The sequence below is a fragment of the Sesamum indicum genome, linkage group LG3 (genome assembly GCF_000512975.1).
Source record: "Sesamum indicum cultivar Zhongzhi No. 13 linkage group LG3, S_indicum_v1.0, whole genome shotgun sequence".
NCBI classification, from domain to species: domain Eukaryota; kingdom Viridiplantae; phylum Streptophyta; class Magnoliopsida; order Lamiales; family Pedaliaceae; genus Sesamum; species Sesamum indicum.
In genome coordinates, this window is record NC_026147.1 from 22652971 (window position 1) to 22663350 (window position 10380).

The window sequence follows — 10380 nt, forward strand, 5'->3', positions numbered from 1 at the left end:
CCATAATATATATATATATATATATATATACACATATATATATATTAATGATCACAAAACTACATTAATATTGTGTGATAATAATGTATCACATAATATTTGTTTACAATCATTATAAAATTTCACTTATTATTAAAATATATTAGTTTTGAACTTTTCATTAAGAAAATAAATAACCCAAAATTAAAAATATAATAAAAAATCAGTCAATAAAAAAAAGAGCATAATATGAAATGACTATTTTTTCCTTGGAAGATACATTACAAGAAATTATCTCCATCATAATGTATCTATCACGAGGAGTGTTGTGCATAAATTTTTTTAAATTTAAATTGAATTTAATCAAACATCAAACAATTACACAAAAAATATAATATATTTGTCATGTAATTGATGTACAATTTAAAAAAGTAATCTATTACATGTAAAATATAGCATATTTATTGTATGAACTGTTGTATTTTGACCGAACATGATTTAAATAAAACTTTTTATATTGTAGATATATACAAATTTGAGCTCTTAAATATGAACAAATCTTCACTCTATGTATCTGATTTCCTATGTCTGTAGTGACACTAACTCCAAGTTGACAACTTACAAATTTAGGGACTAAAGTGAGAAAAAAAAAATCTAAACTTATAATTTTATCCCCAATTATAATATGGTCAGAATGACAGCCGAATCGAAGCCCAACCCTACAATCTCTTATCCATAATTTAATAAATGGAACTTCTTATTAAAACAATATACAATAAGGAGTTTTGACTAATTATTTTTATATTACTATTGAGTTTTTGAATATTATTATTTATATTTTCATATTAATTGACTTGAATAAAAAATAGTAAAATATAATCATTCATGAATACGAAGTACAATTTTAATTTTGAAAAATATTTTTTATTTGATAGTACCAATTAATTTAGAAAGTGAATTACAAATAATAGAAGTAAATAGTTTCCTTATAAATAAAGCAATTATTATCAATTTGTTTTGAAAATATAATTGTATAATATAAATATTTCAATGACAGAAACATAAATAATATCATGAACTTAATATATTTTATGACTAACTATAATAATATATTTACTTGTAAAAATGTATTTGTACAGTCTCCATAAAAGAATAAATCTTCTTACGCATATATCACGTCGGTAAGTCCCCACAAGATCATTGATATCCGATTTCAATAATTCTTAACTTTGAACATTTTAAACCAAGGTCTAGACATATATTTTACAATCACCATCATAGGCATAATCGTGAGCTATAGTTATGCATAGCCTAGAGACTTTATCATATTCCAAAGTTGCTAATAGAATGCCGAATTTATTGATGTGTACAAACACATACAAGCTAGCTTTGCTGATGGACTCTACCTTAAAAGTTTTCTTGATATACCTCTTTGGATGATAGTTTGTTTTTAGTTTGTTGATGATGATTGTATACCATAAACGATTTCTCTCTCTCTCTCTCTCTCTTTTTTTTTTCTTTATTTGCTATTGGTTGGCAGTGTTTCTTTCGTATGGTGAAGAGTTCAAAGATGTTCCAATTGTAAGCAGAGTAGTGGTAGAAGTACAGAACACAAATATTTTTTTAAAACAGTGAATTTGAGTTTCAGTGATGTACCAATTGCGTATATTGTTGAGTTGAGCTGATTTTGATGTACTTTGGGAGCTAATCAAGTAATAATTATACAACTAGAAATTGGTTTTGAATCAAAACTTTTATTTCTCTGGCTAAGAATAAGCCGGACCTTGTTGGGCAGAGCAACAAATTTCCACATACTACAAAGAAGGGAAAAGTACTACCGAACACACTTAATTCTTATTTACAATAGACTTTTTACATAGATGGTTGCTCGTGCAAGAGGGCTCCTACTCCGAGGTACTTGAACCCGAGCTGACATGAAAGCTGGTGCAAGATCATCTTCACCAACATTAAGCTGTTAGAATGAAAAAAAAAAACAAACAAGAAAACGTATACAGAATTAACAATTAAAGTGAAAAACACGCAACATAATGACATGCAATAACAACTTACATCTTCTTTATCAACTTTTCCCATATTTAGGAATCAAGTAAAGTTGAAACCATTGCAATTTCCTTTGTATAATTCAAACCCAAAAGTGTCTGATTTCTATGAAACCCTCACGTTCTCAACATTCTAAGTTGGAAGCAATAGAATTACGAATTTTAAGGCCGCTTTAAATATGACGGGCCGGGCACAGTTTGGAGTTGAGGCCTTAATGAGAAGTAACCCTCCACCGTTTATTTTTGGTTTATTCTCGATTTCTTCATTATGTTAGGTTTTGTTTCCATGTCGCTTTATTAAAACTTTTTATTTATGATACATTTAAAACTCTTGTATAAATTTTACAGAAACACCGTATTTGTTCATATCCTCATCATCTTAACTTTGGAGGTGTATCTAAGCATGGTTGGAAATTCCATAGCACACAATCACAAATTAGTTGATTTGTGAACTTCAAAAATAAAATGTTATATACTAAATTGCGTTACAGTTCTAGATGCCAATCTCATTATTCGTTTTTAAATTACTGGTAAAAATATCTTAAAAGAATTTTCAACACATTTTGTCAAGTTTCAGCACAATAATCATTTATCAAAAGAAAAGTTAATAATGTAGTTTTTTGAAAATATGAATAAATATGGCGTTGAATGCAATTTGACTAGAAATAGTAAACTGAATGCTTCTTAAAAATGTTCCAAAAAACTTCAAAAACAGTTTCAATCACTTTTATGAAAATAAAATTCAATAACAAATTTCACAAAGTCCAAAACATATGACTTTTCGTGCATTCATTCAAAAACAATTAAATGAATTCATCTATTGCTAATCAAAATATTTTGTTAATTTGTCTTCAATATTTGCAAGTGTACTTCAAGCTAATCGCGAAAACATGAGTTTATTACAAAACACTTGACAAGAAAAACAAATATTTGAGTAAAAGATAAAATTTAAATTGAATTTAATCAAACATCAAACAATATCTAACTAAATAGGCAAATAATATTTTGACATGCTTAATTTGATTGGAAAGATCTTATATATTTATAACAAAAAAATGAATTACTAGAGGGCACGTTAAAATTTAAAAGGAATAGCATATGAATAACATATAAATACTAACCCAAACTTCAAAAAATAAAAATATAATATGGAATAAATATCCTCAATTTTATTAAATTAAAAGTATCGTTGAAAATTTTAAAATTAATATTAGATAATTATTTTTTATTATAATTTTTTTTATAATATAATGGACGTATCATTTTTAGAATTCTAATAAGTGTAACTTGTGATTAAATATAAAATTGTGAGAACCTCTTGAGTGTTTATTCCTATAATAAAAAAACATCCACACCCTTATTGGGGTACATTTTCATAATGTGCTCTTATTGAATTATATCGTTTTTCGGTAAAGGTAATTTGCATTAAAAAAATTATATGTTACAGTCGTATGCCTGATGTGGTGTGCCATGGATTTGCCATAATCTTAGATAATTATTTTTTTATTATAATTTTTTTTATAATATAATGGACGTATCATTTTTAGAATTCTAATAAGTGTAACTTGTGATTAAATATAAAATAGTGAGAATCTCTTGAGTGTTTATTCCTATAATAAAAAAACATCCACACCCTTATTGGGGTACATTTTCATAATGTGCTCTTATTGAATTATATCGTTTTTCGGTAAAGGTAAATTGCATTAAAAAAATTATAATGTACAGTCGTATGACTGATGTTGTGTGCCATGGAATTTGCCATAATCTACACAAGGCTACGGTACTAATTTTATTCGACAATTCTGCACTAAGTATACGTAATCTAATTTTGTCTAAAATAATGATAGCCAATGCCGACGGATCTCGATCCAATTGCTGAAATTACCTCCTATTGCTCTCCTGCCAAATGGGATATACTAGAGATGCTAAAAGGTTGCGATAGGCGGTGTTAACTACATGCTTTCCTCGCCACTTTCGCGCAGCAATCATCACATCAATCATCCATCCTCTGTTTGTCCATGCAAATCGAACCTTCTTGCGTAAGATTTGAACACACTGCTTTGAATAAGGGCAAGAAAATAGCAACTATTAGTGAGTCTCCAGCGTATCCAACGAGCAAAGAACACAATTTCTATTAAAATGTTGTAACCACGGACGATCCATGGTCGAGAGTCGTTCATGTAGAGCTAGCCATAAGATAAACGAATTCCGAGGGATTTTGAATGGGCCAATAAGGAGTGAATACCAACCTAACTTTGGGCCTGAAGAGCGAAAAATGTCATACACCCTCCTGTTGGTGTAGGGGCCTCCCCTCAGAGTGATCGAGTCGTGTGTGCCACGTAGTGGAGGCAAACTTTGAATGATGTCCAACATAATAATGTCCGCCTGTGTGGGTTTGGGTGTGAGCAGCAATGGCCAATGCCATACTCCATTGTGAATAACCTCTCTAAGGAGCATATCCGCCCGTGTGTGGGTGTGATAGGGGTCGTGTGGAAATATAGTCATTAAAATCCCCATAAGATGTCAAGGATCCTGACATATATATATATATATATTAATTCTCCATTACCGATCTTATAATGGATATGACGTTGTAGTATATGTCAAAGTCTAGGCAATTTGCGCCAACCCCATGCCCCGGAATTGGCCTCAACTGTGCATATAGATTTGCCTTGAAGTCTCATGATGTAAATCCATGTTACACATATAGAACCGCGAAATCTACTTACTATTCTCCAGATATGTCTACTCATAAGCGTCCGATTGAGGGCTGCTACATTCATGATTTCCTGTCCTCCTTCTTCCACCAGATGACACACTTGATTCCAGAAAACCTTCGGATATCCAAAGGTTGATGCACCATTCCACAGGAACTGGCTGAACCGTTTCTCTATTTCCTTATTAACTCCTTTTGGCAAAATAAATGTCATAGCACAATAAATTATAGTGACATGAATACTGATTTAATGAGTTGAATTCTAGCTGCAAATGACAGCCGAATCGAAGCCCAACCCTGCAATCTCTTATCAATAATTTACTAAATGGAATTTCTTATTAAAACAATATACAATAAGGAGTTTTGACTAATTAGTTTTATATTACTATTGCGTTTTTTAATATTGTTATTTATATTTTCATATTAATTGACTTGAATACAAAATAGTAAAATATAATAATTCATGAATACGAAGTACAATTTTAATTTTGAAAAATATTTTTTATTTGGCAGTACCAATTAAATTTAGAAAGTGAATTACAAATAATAGAAGTAAGTAGTTTCCTTATCAATAAAGCAATTATTATCAATTTGTTTTGAAAATATAAATGTATAATATAAATGTTTCAATAACAGAAACATAAATAATATCATGAGCTTAATATATTTTATGACTAACTATAATAATATATTTACTTGTAAAAATGTATTTGTATAGTATCCATAAAAGAATAAATTCCCTTACTCATATATCACGTCGTTAAGTCCCCACAAGATCATTGATATCCGATTTCAATAATTCTTAACTTTGAACATTTAAAATCAAGGTCTTAGACATATATTTTACAATCACCATCATAGGCATAATCGTGAGCTATAGTTATGTATAGCCTAGAGACTTCATCCTATTCCAAAGTTGCTAATAAAATGCCTAATTTATTGATGTGTACGAACACATTAAAGCTAGCTTTGCTGATTGACTCTACCTTAAAAGTTTTCTTGATATACCTCTTTGGATGATAGTTTGTTGATGATGATTGTATACTATAAACAATTTCTCTCTTTCTTTTTTTTTTATTTGCTATTGGTTGGCAGTGTTTCTTTCGTATGGTGAAGAGTTCAAAGATATTGCAATTGTAAGCAGAGTAGTGGTAGAAGTACAGAACAAAAATATTTTCGAAAACAATGAATTTGAGTTTCATTGATGTACCAATTTGCTATATTGTTGAGTTGAGCTGATTTTGATGTGCTTTGGGAGCTAATCAAGTAATAATTATACAACTAGAAATTGGTTTTGAATCAAAACTTTTATTTCTCTGGCTAAGAATAAGCCGGACCTTGTTGGGCAGAGCAACTATTTTCCATATACTACAAAGAAGGCAAAAGTACTACCGAACACACTTAATTCTTATTTACAATAGACTTTTTACATAGATGGTTGCTGGTGCAAGAGGGCTCCTACTCCGAGGTACTTGAACCCGAGTTGACATGAATCAAGTAAAGTTGAAACCATTGCAATTTCGTTTGTATAATTCAAACCCAAAAGTGTTTGATTTCTATGAAACCCTCACGTTCTCAACATTCTAAGTTGGAATTAACAATTAAAGTGAAAAACACGCAACATAATGACATGCAATAACAACTTACATCTTCTTTATCAACTTTTCCCATATTTAGGAATCAAGTAAAGTTGAAACCATTGCAATTTCCTTTGTATAATACAAACCCAAAAGTGTTTGATTTCTATAAAACTCTCACGTTCTCAACATTCTAAGTTGGAAGCAATAGAATTACGAATTTTAAGGCCGCTTTAAATATGACGGGCGCAAGACAGTTTGGAGTTGAGGCCTTAATGAGAAGTAACCCTCCACCGTTTTTTTCTTGTTTATTCTCGATTTCTTCATTATGTTAGGTTTTGTTCCCATGTCGCTTTATTAAAACTTTTTGTTTATGATACATTTAAAACTCTTGTATAAATTTTACAGAAACACCATATTTGTTCATATCCTCATCGTCTTAACTTTGGAGGTGTATCTAAGCATGGTTGGAAATTCCATAGCACACAATCACAAATTAGTTGATTTGTGAACTTCAAAAATAAAATGTCGTATACTAAATTGCGTTACAGTTCTAGATGCCAATCTCATTATTCGTTTTTAAATTACTGGTAAAAGTATCTTAAAAGAATTTTCAACACATTTTGTCAAGTTTCAGCACAATAATCATTTATCAAAAGAAAAGTTAAAAATGTAGTTTTATGAAAATATGAATAAATATGGCGTTGAATGCAATTTGACTAGAAATAGTAAACTGAATGCTTCTTAAAAATGTTCCAAAAAACTTCAAAAACAGTTTCAATCACTTTTATGAAAATAAAATTCAATAACAAATTTCACAAAGTCCAAAACATATGACTTTTCGTGCATTCATTCAAAAACAATTAAATGAATTCATCTATTGCTAATCAAAATATTTTGTTAATTTGTCTTCAATATTTGCAAGTGTACTTCAAGCTAATCGCGAAAACATGAGTTTATTACAAAACACTTGACAAGAAAAACAAATATTTGAGTAAAAGATAAAAATTGATTTTTAGAACATGAATTTGACAAGGAAAACAAATCTTTAAGTGAAAGAGGAAAACTAATTTCCAGTATTATTATTTAGAAATAAAAATTAAAAAAGTTCTTCAAACACTGTATATGTTACCAAAACTCTTTTTTCCTCAAAAACTATTTATCAACTCATGAAATTATATAATACTCAGAAAAGATTTACCAAGTCCTTTTGAAGAACAAATTTTAAATTGGCATCTAGACAACCGTTTCGCATTTTAGCATAGCATTTAATTTTTAAAGTTCACAAATAAAATAATTCAAGATTGTATGAAATAGATTTTTCAACACATGTTTCTATGATACACCTGCAAAAATAAGAGGATAATTACATGAACCAACATGGAGTTTGTAAATCCATACAAGAATGCCAAATGTATCAAAAACAAAAAATTTTAAGGCAAGCGCATGAAGAGAAAACCCAACACAACAAACGAACCAAGAACAAATTTACAAAAACAGAGGAGGGTTTATTCTCCAATTTAGGTCTCAACTCTACCCTTGCATCCTTCACATTTTGAGCAGCCCCAAAACCCACAATTCTTTTCTTTCCAAACGAGAATGGTGATTACGCGGCTTTTCAAAGAAATCGGAGCAGTAAAATTGGGTTTGAATTATACAAAGTGTAAAACTCAATGATTCAACCTTCTTGATTTCAAAATATGGAAGAAAAATTGACAACGAAGAATTAATAGGGGCATTGGTTACTTTTGCGTTAGAAACTAGAAGAGACGAATATGAAGATAGGTAGGCTACCATTAGGTTCTAAAATATCATCAAAAAACACACATTAGCAGCCAACATATGTTTTAATTGAGCATTTAAATCCTACTTAAACTTTTGATTCCCACACAATCCTTATCGATATGAGGTTATCTACTTTGCACGAAATTAGCAAACCAAATTCAAACTCTAGCCCTCGCTCTTGTAAAGGACAAGTATGAATCACATATACCAAGTGACATGCTTCACTTGTAGAATCAAATAAACGCATGTTACAAGTATTACTGAAAAATGATATATCAACAACAAAACTTGCAAATAAAAGAATTCCTCCTAAATTACCAGTAACAACACTTCTATAAGAGACTATAAATCGTATGACATCTATCCTTTGCATTAATACATAATAACGAAGTAAGGCACAAAAGAAAACAACATAAATGTCACTGCGGCATGCTCTAATTTGAAGCATAAAAACAGATACTGCATAACCAAGAATATACCTTTCTAGATGGCACTTGAGAGAAAATATTCTGCTGGTCCATTAATTGGTTTAGGAAGTTTCATCACAGTCCCAAGAGAATATTAAGATACTAAAAGTCGAGTTAAATTAAGAGTAAGAGATGGATGGTGGCACTGAGCTTTCAGCGGATCACATATAAAGAAGTTCCATCACAGTCCCAAGAGAATATTAAGATACTTAAAACTCAAGTTCAAATAAGAGTAAGAGAGAGTGGAAGGATGGCGGTCAGCTAGCAGTGGATCACATATATGCATTAAGAGATGAAGTAGGCAAATTGATCAGCAAACATAATGTTACTTTCTGCTCCTCAAGTAGACGAAGAGTCACTAATCAAAATGAAGATATACATGGTTTTCCATTACCTTCAAGCAGTAGTTTTGCTCTGGATTGTGTAATTGACAACATCAGCATCTTGCTCATATAGCTCCATATGTTAACAAGTGGAGCCAAAAAGTTTCGGCACCAAAGTCCTACGAGAACCAAGGATCACTGACAGAATTTTCAGAAAACTTCAAAAGATATCACTAGACAAACCTCTCACATAGATACAAAATCATTTCTAAAGAAAACTTTTGTGGAAAGCTTGTAAGTGTACATATAATCATTTTACATCAATGAAAATAATCTTTTCCGAAAAGAAAAAAAAAAAGAAAATCATTTCCGTTGCATTTTTGCCTGCGTTTAGATTATATAACTTCCAGCAAAGAACTTTCTAAAACAGAAAATGCATACATTCATATTATTGCTACAGTCACATTCATATTAAAAGAACAGAAAATGCATACATTCATGGCCACTTGTCTCTGTAGCTGTAAGCATCAATCACAGCAAGGCCAGAAAAAATCGTGCCTTCTTCAAACGCTCAAACCTTTTTGAACAACTTGGAAGAAGCCCTGAAAACAGCTATGACACTCAAGTTTGTCTCATTGGAGTGAGAAGCCTTGCAAAGCGGAGTGGAACATGAGCTCTAACCAAAGCTCCATCCTTTGATGTATTCCTATCGAATGATTGTCAAACATTGAAGTTTCTGACATTATATTTTGTTTAACAACAGAAAAAATTGGATATTGAGTCAAACACGGACATAATAAGTACACCTCAGAATGCTACAACCTTTATCATCGCATTGTCAAAATTATGGTGAATTTGACACTGACTCAAGCATGGGCAGAAGACAACCTACGACCGCTATACCCTTTATATCGCATTATTACAATTGCACAAAATCGGACCAACATATGATGCGAAATTCTAGGTTCTTTTTCTCTTTCTTCAACCCGAATTCACAATTTTCTAAAGCAAAAAGTTGCTTCCTTATTATGAATCAGTCTAGCATATCCTTGTTCCTATTACCTCCGAGAGAAAATACCAGATAAATTTGCATAGGAGTTCCCCTTTATCAAAGGGAATCAGAGCTTCCACCCACACCATCATATCCCGTTGAAGGAAAAAGTCAAGGATCACATAAGAACATTCAATCTACTGGTAGATATGTCCCATATAAAAGAGGACGGAGAAAAGAAGATCAGAAACCAATTTGTAATTATGCAAGATAGCCATGGAGAAGTACCTTTAGTTCTTCCTGAACTGCATTACAGAGAAATCATCTAACCCTTCACCAGTTAAATCAGAGATGCATATGGCATCCACTTTTTTTCTTAGCTTCAGACTTGATCTTTTCCGGATCCTTTGAATTAGCGACCTGTAGAGATATGCATTAACCAGTCAGGAAGTGATGCTCTTACACTCCATTGCAACCAGTCA

The 10380-nt window shown here is 31.0% G+C and overlaps 1 long non-coding RNA gene across 1 annotated transcript; it reads right to left on the minus strand.

The window, feature by feature from the left end:
* On the minus strand, window positions 1693-10372 carry LOC105159262. Its single transcript, XR_847584.2, has 4 exons — window positions 10187-10372; window positions 9402-9613; window positions 8979-9086; window positions 1693-1951 (listed from the first exon to the last, which is right to left on the minus strand). It is a non-coding gene; the product is annotated as an uncharacterized LOC105159262 (long non-coding RNA).